Source organism: Leptodactylus fuscus, chromosome 8 (assembly GCF_031893055.1).
Source record: "Leptodactylus fuscus isolate aLepFus1 chromosome 8, aLepFus1.hap2, whole genome shotgun sequence".
Classification (NCBI taxonomy): Eukaryota; Metazoa; Chordata; class Amphibia; order Anura; family Leptodactylidae; genus Leptodactylus; species Leptodactylus fuscus.
The window spans coordinates 1,421,333-1,437,709 of NC_134272.1; positions in this window are offsets into that span (position 1 = coordinate 1,421,333).

Genomic DNA, 16,377 nt, shown 5'->3' on the forward strand with positions numbered 1-16,377 from the left:
AGCATGTAATACAGGACGGGTGACACAGCATGTAATACAGGACGGCTGACACAGCATGTAATATAGGACGGGTGATACAGCATGTAATATAGGACGGGTGACACAGCATGTAATACAGGACGGGTGACACAGCATGTAATACAGGACAGCCGACACAGCATGTAATATAGGACGGGTGACACAGCATGTAATATAGGACGAGTGACACAGCATGTAATATAGGACGGGTGACACAGCATGTAATATAGGACGGGTGACACAGCATGTAATACAGGACGGCTGACACAGCATGTAATACAGGACGGCTGACACAGCATGTAATAGAGGACGGGTGACACAGCATGAAATACAGGACGGGTGACACAGCATGTAATATAAGACGGGTGGCACAGCATATAATATAGGACGGGTGACACAGCATGTAATATAGGACGGGTGACACAGCATGTAATATAGGACGGGTGACAGCATGTAATATAGGACGGGTGACACAGCATGTAATATAGGACGGGTGACACAGCATGTAATATAGGACGGGTGACACAGCATGTAATATAGGACGGGTGACACAGCATGTAATATAGGACGGGTGACAGCATGTAATATAGGACGGGTGACACAGCATGTAATACAGGACGGGTGACACAGCATGTAATATAGGACGGCTGACACAGCATGTAATAGAGGACGGGTGACACAGCATGTAATACAGGACGGGTGACACAGCATGTAATACAGGACGGGTGACACAGCATGTAATACAGGACAGCCGACACAGCATGTAATATAGGACGGGTGACACAGCATGTAATACAGGACGGCTGACACAGCTTGTAATATAGGACGGGTGACACAGCATGTAATATAGGACGGGTGACACAGCATGTAATACAGGACGGCTGACACAGCATGTAATACAGGACAGCCGACACAGCATGTAATATAGGACGGGTGACATAGCATGTAATACATGACGGCTGACACAGCATGTAATACAGGACAGCCGACACAGCATGTAATATAGGACGGGTGACACAGCATGTAATACAGGACGGCTGACACAGCTTGTAATATAGGACAGCAGACACAGCATGTAATATAGGACGGGTGACACAGCTTGTAATATAGGATGGGTGACACAGCATGTAATACAGGACGGCTGACACAGCATGTAATACAGGACAGCCGACACAGCATGTAATATAGGACGGGTGACACAGCTTGTAATATAGGATGGGTGACACAGCATGTAATACAGGACAGCCGACACAGCATGTAATATAGGACGGCTGACACAGCATGTAATATAGGACGGCTGACACAGCATGTAATACAGGACGGCTGACACAGCATGTAATAGAGGACGGGTGACACAGCATGTAATACAGGACGGGTGACACAGCATGTAATATAGGACGGGTGACAGCATGTAATATAGGACGGGTGACACAGCATGTAATATAGGATGGCTGACACAGCATGTAATATAGGACGGCTGACACAGCATGTAATAGAGGACGGGTGACACAGCATGTAATACAGGACGGGTGACACAGCATGTAATACAGGACGGGTGACACAGCATGTAATACAGGACGGCTGACACAGCATGTAATACAGGACAGCCGACACAGCATGTAATATAGGACGGGTGACACAGCTTGTAATATAGGATGGGTGACACAGCATGTAATACAGGACAGCCGACACAGCATGTAATATAGGACGGGTGACACAGCTTGTAATACAGGACGGCTGACACAGCTTGTAATACAGGACGGGTGACACAGCATGTAATATAGGACGGGTGACACAGCATGTAATACAGGACGGGTGACACAGCATGTAATACAGGACGGGTGACACAGCATGTAATACAGGACGGGTGACACAGCATGTAATACAGGACGGGTGACACAGCATGTAATAGAGGACGGGTGACACAGCATGTAATACAGGACGGGTGACACAGCATGTAATACAGGACGGGTGACACAGCATGTAATATAGGACGGGTGACACAGCATGTAATACAGGACGGGTGACATAGCATGTAATACAGGACGGGTGACACAGCATGTAATACAGGACCGCTGACACAGCATGTAATATAGGACGGGTGACACAGCATGTAATACAGGACAGCTGACACAGCATGTAATATAGGACGGCTGACACAGCATGTAATACAGGACGGCTGACATAGCATGTAATACAGGACGGGTGACACAGCATGTAATATAGGACGGGTGACACAGCATGTAATACAGGACGGGTGACACAGCATGTAATATAGGACGGGTGACACAGCATGTAATATAGGACAGGTGACACAGCATGTAATATAGGACGGGTGACACAGCATGTAATATAGGACGGGTGACACAGCATGTAATATAGGACGGGTGATACAGCATGTAATATAAACAGGGATACAGTGTCGGTCCTATATACGTGAAGTCAGGGTCCCACCCTCGGCTTTATCAGATAGAGAGACTTCACAAGTGGTAGTAGTGTTCAAATTTCATATTTTATTTTACGTAAAGTTGAGCAAAACATTTTTCGGTCAGAAGACCTTCCTCAGGATGGGTGACACAGCATGTAATAGAGGACGGGTGACACAGCATGTAATACAGGACGGCTGACACAGCATGTAATACAGGACGGGTGACACAGCATGTAATACAGGATGGGTGACACAGCATGTAATAGAGGACGGGTGACACAGCATGTAATACAGGACGGCTGACACAGCATGTAATACAGGATGGCTGACACAGCATGTAATACAGGACGGGTGACACAGCATGTAATACAGGACGGGTGACACAGCTGCAGGGATCTAGTCTAATACTCAGGAGATCTCGTCACCCAATCAGTGCTTTGAAATTTTTCTTGAAATAAAAAAAAAAATTATATATATATATCTAGTGTCTGAATTCCCAAAGCAGTGACTTGTCCTTATTACTTGGTCATTACAATCTATCTTTTATTAAACTGATTAAAGACGTTAATCCCAAAAGTGTCTACATGTATTCCTGAAGAAGGTGTCGTGAAGACTGGCAAGTAAAGGGGGCCTCTACTGAGTACAGGTGTGGTGACCCAGCTGGTAATATGGCTTCCACTCCCTCAGTCAGGGCGATATTCCTATCTAGTAGAGATGAGCGAACAGTAAAATATTCGATGTTCGTTATTCATTCTGAATAGCCGCTCAATATGTGACTATTGGAAGGAATATGGAACCCCATTATTGTCTATGGGAGAAAATGCTTCGTTTCAGGGGATCCCACCATTCACCTCAGGAGAGTCACCAAGTCCACTATGACACCCCAGGAATTGAGTACCTTTATTATGTCGGGATCCCTGGCAGCTTGTGATATGCCGGAGCTGACTTTTTCCCATAGGAATGCATTGGCCAGCGTTGATTGGCCAGTCTACGGGATTTGGCCAATCAATGCTGGTTCTGCCTGAGGAGGCGGAGTCTAAGATCCGTCCACAGCAGTTTCCATTCTGGTCCGATTTTAGACTCCACCTCCTCAGGCAGAACCAGTGTTGATTGGCCGAATGCCTGTACCCTGGCCAATCAACTCTGGTCAATGCATTTCTATAGTGAGATATAGCAGAGTTGGTCGTAGGGTTAGCCCGGCTATTCCAGACAGATGAAAGAGCTCTGCACTACACCCAACCATCCCTCCAGCTACTCCTCCTGTACTAACACGACTAGCTCAGCTTGGCTATTCCTTAGTACTACTAACGCGCTCAGCTTGGCTATTCCTTAGTACTACTAACACGCTCAGCTTGGCTATTCCTTAGTACTACTAACGCGCTCAGCTTGGCTATTCCTTAGTACTACTAACGCGCTCAGCTTGGCTATTCCTTAGTACTACTAACACGCTCAGCTTGGCTATTCCTTAGTACTACTAACACGCTCAGCTTGGCTATTCCTTAGTACTACTAACACGCTCAGCTTGGCTATTCCTTAGTACTACTAACACGCTCAGCTTGGCTATTCCTTAGTACTACTAACGCGCTCAGCTTGGCTATTCCTTAGTACTACTAACACGCTCAGCTGGGCTATTCCTTAGTACTACTAACACGCTCAGCTTGGCTATTCCTTAGTACTACTAACACGCTCAGCTTGGCTATTCCTTAGTACTACTAACACGCTCAGCTGGGCTATTCCTTAGTACTACTAACGCGCTCAGCTTGGCTATTCCTTAGTACTACTAACGCGTTCAGCTTGGCTATTCCTTAGTACTACTAACGCGCTCAGCTTGGCTATTCCTTAGTACTACTAACACGCTCAGCTTGGCTATTCCTTAGTACTACTAACGCGTTCAGCTTGGCTATTCCTTAGTACTACTAACACGCTCAGCTTGGCTATTCCTTAGTACTACTAACGCGTTCAGCTTGGCTATTCCTTAGTACTACTAACGCGCTCAGCTTGGCTATTCCTTAGTACTACTAACACGCTCAGCTTGGCTATTCCTTAGTACTACTAACGCGCTCAGCTTGGCTATTCCTTAGTACTACTAACACGCTCAGCTTGGCTATTCCTTAGTACTACTAACGCGCTCAGCTTGGCTATTCCTTAGTACTACTAACGCGCTCAGCTTGGCTATTCCTTAGTACTACTAACACGCTCAGCTTGGCTATTCCTTAGTACTACTAACACGCTCAGCTTGGCTATTCCTTAGTACTACTAACACGCTCAGCTGGGCTATTCCTTAGTACTACTAACACGCTCAGCTTGGCTATTCCTTAGTACTACTAACACGCTCAGCTTGGCTATTCCTTAGTACTACTAACGCGCTCAGCTTGGCTATTCCTTAGTACTACTAACGCGCTCAGCTTGGCTATTCCTTAGTACTACTAACGCGCTCAGCTTGGCTATTCCTTAGTACTACTAACGCGTTCAGCTTGGCTATTCCTTAGTACTACTAACGCGCTCAGCTTGGCTATTCCTTAGTACTACTAACACGCTCAGCTTGGCTATTCCTTAGTACTACTAACGCGCTCAGCTGGGCTATTCCTTAGTACTACTAACACGCTCAGCTTGGCTATTCCTTAGTACTACTAACGCGCTCAGCTTGGCTATTCCTTAGTACTACTAACGCGCTCAGCTTGGCTATTCCTTAGTACTACTAACACGCTCAGCTTGGCTATTCCTTAGTACTACTAACACGCTCAGCTTGGCTATTCCTTAGTACTACTAACACGCTCAGCTTGGCTATTCCTTAGTACTACTAACGCGCTCAGCTTGGCTATTCCTTAGTACTACTAAGACGCTCAGCTTGGCTATTCCTTAGTACTACTAACACGCTCAGCTGGGCTATTCCTTAGTACTACTAACGCGCTCAGCTTGGCTATTCCTTAGTACTACTAACACGCTCAGCTTGGCTATTCCTTAGTACTACTAACACGCTCAGCTTGGCTATTCCTTAGTACTACTAACACGCTCAGCTTGGCTATTCCTTAGTACTACTAACACGCTCAGCTTGGCTATTCCTTAGTACTACTAACACGCTCAGCTGGGCTATTCCTTAGTACTACTAACGCGCTCAGCTTGGCTATTCCTTAGTACTACTAACGCGTTCAGCTTGGCTATTCCTTAGTACTACTAACACGCTCAGCTTGGCTATTCCTTAGTACTACTAACACGGTCAGCTTGGCTATTCCTTAGTACTACTAACACGCTCAGCTGGGCTATTCCTTAGTACTACTAACACGCTCAGCTTGGCTATTCCTTAGTACTACTAACACGCTCAGCTCGGCTATTCCTTAGTACTACTAACGCGCTCAGCTTGGCTATTCCTTAGTACTACTAACGCGCTCAGCTTGGCTATTCCTTAGTACTACTAACACGCTCAGCTGGGCTATTCCTTAGTACTACTAACGCGCTCAGCTTGGCTATTCCTTAGTACTACTAACACGCTCAGCTCGGCTATTACTTAGTACTACTAACACGCTCAGCTGGGCTATTCCTTAGTACTACTAACGCGCTCAGCTCGGCTATTCCTTAGTACTACTAACACGCTCAGCTTGGCTATTCCTTAGTACTACTAACACGCTCAGCTCGGCTATTCCTTAGTACTACTAACGCGCTCAGCTTGGCTATTCCTTAGTACTACTAACACGCTCAGCTTGGCTATTCCTTAGTACTACTAACACGCTCAGCTTGGCTATTCCTTAGTACTACTGACGCGCTCAGCTTGGCTATTCCTTAGTACTACTAATGCGCTCAGCTTGGCTATTCCTTAGTACTACTAACACGCTCAGCTTGGCTATTCCTTAGTACTACTAACACGCTCAGCTTGGCTATTCCTTAGTACTACTAACACGCTCAGCTTGGCTATTCCTTAGTACTACTAACGCGCTCAGCTTGGCTATTCCTTAGTACTACTAACACGCTCAGCTTGGCTATTCCTTAGTACTACTAACGCGCTCAGCTTGGCTATTCCTTAGTACTACTAACACGCTCAGCTTGGCTATTCCTTAGTACTACTAACACGCTCAGCTCGGCTATTACTTAGTACTACTAACACGCTCAGCTGGGCTATTCCTTAGTACTACTAACACGCTCAGCTTGGCTATTCCTTAGTACTACTAACACGCTCAGCTTGGCTATTCCTTAGTACTACTAACACGCTCAGCTGGGCTATTCCTTAGTACTACTAACGCGCTCAGCTCGGCTATTCCTTAGTACTACTAACGCTCAGCTTGGCTATTCCTTAGTACTACTAACGCGCTCAGCTTGGCTATTCCTTAGTACTACTAACGCGCTCAGCTGGGCTATTCCTTAGTACTACTAACGCGCTCAGCTGGGCTATTCCTTAGTACTACTAACACGCTCAGCTTGGCTATTCCTTAGTACTACTAACGCGCTCAGCTTGGCTATTCCTTAGTACTACTAACGCGCTCAGCTTGGCTATTCCTTAGTACTACTAACACGCTCAGCTTGGCTATTCCTTAGTACTACTAACGCGCTCAGCTCGGCTATTCCTTAGTACTACTAACACGCTCAGATCAGCTATTACACTAAGGAATAGCCAAGCTGAGCTAGTTGTGTTAGTACAGGAGGAGTAGCTGGAGGGATGGTTGGGTGTAGTGCAGAGCTCTTTCATCTCCGGTGTCTGGAGTAGCCGGGCTAACCGCACGGGCTCTGCTATATCTCGCTATAGGAATGCATTGACCAGCGTTGATTGGCCAGGGTACGGGCATTTGGCCAATCAACGCTGGTTAATGCATTCCTATGGGAAAAAGTCAGCTCGCGCATATCACAAGCTGACAGGGATCCCGGCCAGATAGAGCCCCAAAGAGCTGGTGAGTGACATCCCCCCTAAATAAAGGTAACCCCTAGCTAACCCTCCTGTACATCTGTCCCTGTCTCACAGTCACATAGGTCACAGTCCCAAATTAGTTGAATGATAAATCCACCATTTGTATAAATTGGAGGTCACATGTTTTCGGCAGCCAACTACTTTTTTTGATTTTTTCTCAGTGCTTCCGTTGTCGTAGTTCCTGTCTCACCTCCCCTGCACAGTTATTGGTGCAAAAAACACGCCAGGGAAGGTGGGAGGGGAATCAAATTTTTAGTGAGTTTGCCACCTGGTGTTCGATTGGAATTGAACACCTCGAACGGCCTGATATTCGATCGAATATCAATTCAATTGAATGCCGTTCGCTCATCTCTACTATCTAGTCAATTAGGACGACTTTCTTGTTCACACAGACTCCTCCCATTGATGTGAACCTATAATTAGACAGCAGACACGAGCATACACTGTGGGGCGGGGGTCCGTTGTGAGTCAGGGCTGCTCCAGTAGTTAGCCATCTCTATTAGCCCTGTCCATCCCCTAGGGCTGCGGTTTTTACCTCCTTCTACCTCCTGATGAACCTGAATGGGGGAACGCGTTGAGGGAAGCAATTAGCACCGACACACAAGAGGGGGAGAGTTTAGTGAAGGAAACCTGCAATGGCAATATTAGCCCCTAGGGGATGGACAGGGCTGATAGAGATGGCTGACTACTGCGGCAGCCCTGACTCACAACGGACCCCACAGTGTATGCTCGTGTGTGCTGTCTAATTATAGGTTCACATCAATGGGAGGAGTCTGTGTGACTAGATAGGAATATATGAGGGAGTGGGAGCCGTATTACCAACTGGGTCACCACACCTGTATTCAGTAGAGGCCCCCTTTACATGCAAGTCTTCACAAAACCTTCCTAAGGAATACATGTAAACACTTTGGGGATTTACGTTTTTAAGGACAATTAAGTGTACGCAGTTTCACGTTTCCTTACACCCTGTGTAATCTTTTGTGCTGTAAAGTGACTAGAAAAACCCCAAGGCAGGACACAGGCAAAAGGTGGCAGATGAGGAAACACTCACTCAAGTACTACTAAAAATAAGAATGTGGATGGCAACAGCAACACCACCTCTAGTCTGGACAGCCCGACCAGTAGCCACAGTGTTGTCGTACTTCCTGAGAATAAAGATTGTGCCCAAAGCAGAATCACAAATATTGAGTGAGGGTCTGTGTGTTCCTTCTCAATGTGTAATTTACCACCATGTATTTTTGCACTGTTATCCAAGCCTTCCGCTTTATCTTCAGTGACACAGATCCCATTCTCTAGTAGTCATGTGCTATCTGCTGAGAGAGAGATTCCTCATAGTCCAAGACCTCCTCTCCTTCCTCTTTTTGATGAGTTGGATGAGAACTGACAGTATTTTTTGATGTAGAGGGGTAAAGTGAGTGTTGGTGTAGTTAGTAGTGGCGGAGGGTGTGCTTCTGGTGCCATGATAAATTACAAAAAAGTGAGGAAATTCTTCTGCGGAGCTCATGTATCGTCTTTCTAATGTACCGCGCCCCACAGATGCATGTTATAAGGTAAATCACACCGCGTGTCTTTGGGCATGCTCAGTAAGCCAGCACTGATGTCATAAGGGACCTTAACCAGAGCCATGGGGTATCAGCATACTGGTCTCAGCCAATAGATTACAGCTGTTCACCTGCCTTTGTCCTAATATGTCCTATATATATATAGTCCTAGGAGCCCTGACAGTGTCATACACTATATATTATAGATATATATAGTCCTAGGAGTCCTGACAGTGTCATACACTATGTATTATAGATATATATAGTCCTAGGAGCCCTGACAGTGTCATACACTATGTATTATAGATATATATAGTCGTAGGAGCCCTGACAGTGTCATACACTATATATTATAGATATATATAGTCCTAGGAGTCCTGACAGTGTCATACACTATGTATTATAGATATATATAGTCCTAGGAGTCCTGACAGTGTCATACACTATGTATTATAAATATATATAGTCCTAGGAGCCCTGACAGTGTCATACACTATGTATTATAGATATATATAGTCCTAGGAGCCCTGACAGTGTCATACACTATGTATTATAGATATATATAGTCCTAGGAGCCCTGACAGTGTCATACACTATGTATTATAGATATATATAGTCCTAGGAGCCCTGACAGTGTCATACACTATGTATTATAGATATATATAGTCCTAGGAGCCCTGACAGTGTCATACACTATGTATTATAGATATATATAGTCCTAGGAGTCCTGACAGTGTCATACACTATGTATTATAGATATATATAGTCCTAGGAGCCCTGACAGTGTCATACACTATGTATTATAGATATATATAGTCCTAGGAGCCCTGACAGTGTCATACACTATGTATTATAGATATATATAGTCCTAGGAGTCCTGACAGTGTCATACACTATGTATTATAGATATATATAGTCCTAGGAGTCCTGACAGTGTCATACACTATGTATTATAGATATATATAGTCCTAGGAGCCCTGACAGTGTCATACGCTATGTATTATAAATATATATAGTCCTAGGAGCCCTGACAGTGTCATACACTATGTATTATAGATATATATAGTCCTAGGAGTCCTGACAGTTAGAACATTACTTCTGTCTTCTCCTTGTTTCTTATCTCGCTTTCTCCTTCCCTCTATCTCACTTCTCCCCTCGCTCTGGAGTCTTGCAGGTATACATTGTTACAGTATTAATCTCTCAAGGTCTCCAGGGTTTGTCCTTCCTTAGGTTGCTGAGAATGATCACGAAATGCTGAGACTTGTGATTCTCTGTTACAAAGTTCATAAGATCAAAGTTCTCTGGAGCAGAAGTGATGATGGGACAGAAGATACCACCCTGACCTCCTGCGGTATGTCAGGAGCCTGGGAGAGCAGGATGACAAGTCTAAAGATTGGTGTGCAGTGAAATAGATCAACTGAGTGACGAGACTCTTTATTCTGACAGATAACCGCTAATGTCATCACCCTGAAGACTGGGTCGTGTTTTCTATGGCATTCCTCCTCCTTCTCTTCCTCCTCCTTCTCTTCCTCCTCCTTCTCTTCCTCCTCCTTTCTCCTTCTTCCTCCTTCTCTTCCTCCTCCTTCCTCCTCCTTCCTCTTCCTCCTTCTTCCTCCTTCCTCCTCCTTCTTCTGCCTCCTTCTTCCTCCTCCTTCTTTTTCCTCCTTCTTCTTCCTCCTCCTTCCTCCTTCCTCCTTCTTCCTCCTCCTTCTTCTTCCTCCTTCTTCCTCCTCCTTCCTCTTCCTCCTTCTTCCTCCTTCTTCCTCCTTCTTATTCCTCCTTCCTCCTTCCTCTTCCTCCTCCTTTCTCCTCCTTCCTCTTCCTCCTTCTTCCTCTTCCTCCTTCTTCCTCCTCCTTCCTCTTCCTCCTCCTTCCTCCATCTTCCTCCTTCTTATTCCTCCTTCTTCTTCCTCCTTCCTCTTCCTCCTTCCTCTTCCTCCTTCTTCCTCCTTCTTCTTCCTCCTTCTTCCTCCTCCTTCTTCCTCCTTCTTCCTCCTCCTTCTTCCTCCTCCTTCCCCTTCCTCCTTCTTCCTCCTCCTTCCTCTTTCTCCTCTTCCTCCTCCTTCCTCTTCCTCCTTCTTCCTCTTCCTCCTTCTTCCTCCTCCTTCCTCTTCCTCCTCCTTCCTCCATCTTCCTCCTTCTTATTCCTCCTTCTTCTTCCTCCTTCCTCTTCCTCCTTCCTCTTCCTCCTTCTTCCTCCTTCTTCTTCCTCCTTCTTCCTCCTCCTTCTTCCTCCTTCTTCCTCTTCCTCCTTCCTCCTCCTTCCTCTTCCTCCTCCTTCCTCCTTCTTCCTCCTCCTTCCTCCTCCTTCCTCCTCCTTCCTCCTCCTCCTTCTTCCTCCTTCTTCATCCCTCCTCTTCCTCCTTCCTCTTCCTCCTCCTTCCTCCTCCTTCCTCCTCCTTCCTCTTCCTCCTTCTTCCTCCTACTTCATCCCTCCTCTTCCTCCTTCTTCCTCCTTCTTCATCCCTCCTCTTCCTCCTTCCTCTTCCTCCTCCTTCTTATTCCTCCTTCCTCTTCCTCCTCCCGGGTCACTATGGCAGCTCATTCATCAGTCAGCCACGTGTCTGATTTCTCTTTTTGGGCCTGAGGGTCCATTTGGTTGCTGGTGACTGGTGGAGACGCTGGAGGACCTTGATGTTTTTGTTTGGTTGTTGTTGAGGACAAGGAAGGTCTTATCAGGATCTTCAGTCACTGCTGGGTACTAACCCTTTACCTGCCAAGTGATCCCGATTAGGGCTTTTTCTGCAGGGATAATTGGACTTCATTGAACTGGGTTTAGAGATACTTGGAACCACTTTAGAGTTTTGGAGCCCCGACATGGAGAGGTGGCCATGGCAGTTTCCCTTTGTGGTGGGGGGGCAGGTAGGATCCTATAACTAAAGTGCGGGGGGAGGGAATGAATCCTCTGTGGGGGCCCCGCTCCTATTGTCTGCCATAGACAGTCATGTACTTGACTAGGTGGCCAACGCTCCTTTCCACTTACCAATTGGTGGAGGCTGCGGAGTGGACAGTACTGACACCTCATGCATTATTTGGAGGTGTCAATGGAGAAGGAGTCAGGGTCTTGGCACTTTAGGATGAAGTGACACATCACAATTTATCCCAAATTGTAATAAAACAATTGGTTTGGGAAGGACAGCAAAGAACTGGCCTACGCCGGGTTCCTGTAAGCCTCTGGCCAGCCTCGATCATGTACTGGCCCGTGGATGGGCAGAGGTACATCAGGCCCTGGAGCTTCTTGTTACGCCTGTGTTCACATTGTACACTAAACACTTCCAGGTTTCCAGTGAGGTTGGACCATGGGTCATGTGACGGGGGCATCTGATAGCCCACATGGCCACAGTTGAGGTGTGTGAGGACAGGCAGGGTCTGTGGGGTTCTGGGGGTCGGGATCACTAAGAAGTCCTCATTCCCTCCTGCATTAGTGTGAGCAGAAGACAAGATGTGGACAATACAGAGCGATCTGCTGCCGGCGCCGCTTGTCTCTTCCTACCAGTGGCCAGTACAATGGTGGGATGAGCTGTGACCTCACCTGATGATGTCATTCTTACACCATCCAATGGCTTTCTGGTCTCAATCTGATATTTCCACAGTAGATATAAGTCACATGTCGTCATCTGGTAACAATCTACTGGAGGCCGAACGTGGACAATGTGGGCAGAGTGTATAGATCCTTGGGATAACATATGTGGACATTGTAACCAGTCTGTATGGATGGTGGGTGTGGACATTGTGGATGGTGGGTGTGGTTAGTGTGGGGTTTGGGTGTAGACATTGTGGATGGTGGGTGTGGTTAGTGTGAGGTTTGGGTGTGGACATTGTGGATGGAGGGTGTGGTTAGTGTGGGGTTTGGGTGTGGACATAGTGAATGGTGGGTGTGGTCAGGATGTGAAGTGGGTGTGACCATTGTGAATGGTGGGTGTGGTTAGTGTGAGGTTTGGGTGTGGACATTGTGGATGGTGGGTGTGGTTAGTGTGGGGTTTGGGTGTGGACATTGTGGATGGTGGGTGTGGTTAGTGTGGGGTTTGGGTGTGGACATTGTGGATGGTGGGTGTGGTTAGTGTGGGGTTTGGGTGTGGACATTGTGAATGGTGGGTGTGGTTAGTGTGGGGTTTGGGTGTGGACATTGTGGATGGTGGGTGTGGTTAGTGTGGGGTTTGGGTGTGGACATTGTGGATGGTGGGTGTGGTTAGTGTGGGGTTTGGGTGTGGACATTGTGGATGGTGGGTGTGGTTAGTGTGGGGTTTGGGTGTGGACATTGTGGATGGTGGGTGTGGTTAGTGTGGGGTTTGGGTGTGGACATTGTGGATGGTGGGTGTGGTTAGTGTGGGGTTTGGGTGTGGACATTGTGAATGGTGGGTGTGGTTAGTGTGGGGTTTGGGTGTGGACATTGTGGATGGTGGGTGTGGTTAGTGTGGGGTTTGGGTGTGGACATTGTGGATGGTGGGTGTGGTTAGTGTGGGGTTTGGGTGTGGACATTGTGGATGGTGGGTGTGGTTAGTGTGGGGTTTGGGTGTGGACATTGTGGATGGTGGGTGTGGTTAGTGTGGGGTTTGGGTGTGGACATTGTGAATGGTGGGTGTGGTTAGTGTGGGGTTTGGGTGTGGACATTGTGGATGGTGGGTGTGGTTAGTGTGGGGTTTGGGTGTGGACATTGTGGATGGTGGGTGTGGTTAGTGTGGGGTTTGGGTGTGGACATTGTGGATGGTGGGTGTGGTTAGTGTGGGGTTTGGGTGTGGACATTGTGGATGGTGGGTGTGGTTAGTGTGGGGTTTGGGTGTGGACATTGTGGATGGTGGGTGTGGTTAGTGTGGGGTTTGGGTGTGGACATTGTGGATGGTGGGTGTGGTTAGTGTGGGGTTTGGGTGTGGACATTGTGGATGGTGGGTGTGGTTAGTGTGGGGTTTGGGTGTGGACATTGTGAATGGTGGGTGTGGTTAGTGTGAGGTTTGGGTGTGGACATTGTGGATGGTGGGTGTGGTTAGTGTGGGGTTTGGGTGTGGACATTGTGGATGGTGGGTGTGGTTAGTGTGGGGTTTGGGTGTGGACATTGTGGATGGTGGGTGTGGTTAGTGTGGGGTTTGGGTGTGGACATTGTGGATGGTGGGTGTGGTTAGTGTGGGGTTTGGGTGTGGACATTGTGGATGGTGGGTGTGGTTAGTGTGGGGTTTGGGTGTGGACATTGTGGATGGTGGGTGTGGTTAGTGTGGGGTTTGGGTGTGGACATTGTGGATGGTGGGTGTGGTTAGTGTGGGGTTTGGGTGTGGACATTGTGGATGGTGGGTGTGGTTAGTGTGGGGTTTGGGTGTGGACATTGTGGATGGTGGGTGTGGTTAGTGTGGGGTTTGGGTGTGGACATTGTGGATGGTGGGTGTGGTTAGTGTGGGGTTTGGGTGTGGACATTGTGGATGGTGGGTGTGGTTAGTGTGGGGTTTGGGTGTGGACATTGTGGATGGTGGGTGTGGTTAGTGTGGGGTTTGGGTGTGGACATTGTGGATGGTGGGTGTGGTTAGTGTGGGGTTTGGGTGTGGACATTGTGGATGGTGGGTGTGGTTAGTGTGGGGTTTGGGTGTGGACATTGTGGATGGTGGGTGTGGTTAGTGTGGGGTTTGGGTGTGGACATTGTGGATGGTGGGTGTGGTTAGTGTGGGGTTTGGGTGTGGACTTCGTGGTCAGAGCAATAATTCATTCCATACAAGTTTATTAATCTATGACAGTTTCATGAAGTAACAGATGAGCAGCCTGGAGCTCAGTACACGGAGGTCAGTACACGGAGGTCAGTATGTGGAGGTCAGTACATGGAGGTCAGTATGTGGAGGTCAGTACATGGAGGTCAGTACACAGAGGTCAGTACATGGAGGTCAGTACATGGAGGTCAGTACATGGAGGTCAGTACATGGAGGTCAGTATGTGGAGGTCAGTACATGGAGGTCAGTACACAGAGGTCAGTACATGGAGGTCAGTACATGGAGGTCAGTACATAGAGGTCAGTACACAGAGGTCAGTACATAGAGGCCATTACATGGAGGTCAGTACATAGAGGTCAGTACATAGAGGTCAGTACACGGAGGTCAGTACATAGAGGCCATTACACAGAGGTCAGTACATAGAGGTCAGTACACGGAGGTCAGTACACAGAGGTCATTACATAGAGGTCAGTACATAGAGGTCAGTACACGGAGGTCAGTACACAGAGGTCAGTACACAGAGGTCATTACATAGAGGTCAGTACATAGAGGTCAGTACACGGAGGTCAGTACACAGAGGTCAGTACACAGAGGTCAGTACACAGAGGTCAGTACACAGAGGACAGTACACAGAGGTCAGTACACAGAGGTCAGTACACAGAGGACAGTACACAGAGGTCAGTAAACGGAGGTCAGTACACGGAGGTCAGTACATAGAGGCCATTACACGGAGGTCAGTACACAGAGGTCAGTACACAGGGGTCAGTACACAGAGGTCAGTACACAGAGGTCATTACATAGAGGTCAGTACATAGAGGTCAGTACACAGAGGTCAGTACACGGAGGTCAGTACACAGAGGTCAGTACACGGAGGTCAGTACACAGAGGTCAGTACATAGAGGCCATTACATGGAGGTCAGTACATAGAGGTCAGTACATAGAGGTCAGTACACGGAGGTCAGTACATAGAGGCCATTACACAGAGGTCAGTACATAGAGGTCAGTACACGGAGGTCAGTACACAGAGGTCATTACATAGAGGTCAGTACATAGAGGTCAGTACACGGAGGTCAGTACACAGAGGTCAGTACACAGAGGTCATTACATAGAGGTCAGTACATAGAGGTCAGTACACGGAGGTCAGTACACAGAGGTCAGTACACAGAGGACAGTACACAGAGGTCAGTACACGGAGGTCAGTACACAGAGGACAGTACACAGAGGTCAGTACACAGAGGTCAGTACACGGAGGTCAGTACACAGAGGTCAGTACACAGAGGTCATTACATAGAGGTCAGTACATAGAGGTCAGTACACGGAGGTCAGTACACGGAGGTCAGTACACAGAGGTCATTACATAGAGGTCAGTACATAGAGGTCAGTACACAGAGGTCAGTACACAGAGGTCAGTAAACGGAGGTCAGTACACGGAGGTCAGTACATAGAGGCCATTACACGGAGGTCATTACATAGAGGTCAGTACACAGAGGTCATTACATAGAGGTCAGTACATAGAGGTCAGTACACAGAGGTCAGTACACGGAGGTCAGTACACAGAGGTCAGTACACGGAGGTCAGTACACAGAGGTCAGTACACGGAGGTCAGTACACGGAGGTCAGTACATAGAGGCCATTACACGGAGGTCAGTACACGGAGGTCAGTACACGGAGGTCAGTACACAGAGGTCATTACATAGAGGTCAGTACATAGAGGTCAGTACACAGAGGTCAGTACACAGAGGTCAGTACACAGGGGTCAGTACACAGAGGTCAGTACACAGAGGTCAGTATGTGGAGGTCAGTACACAG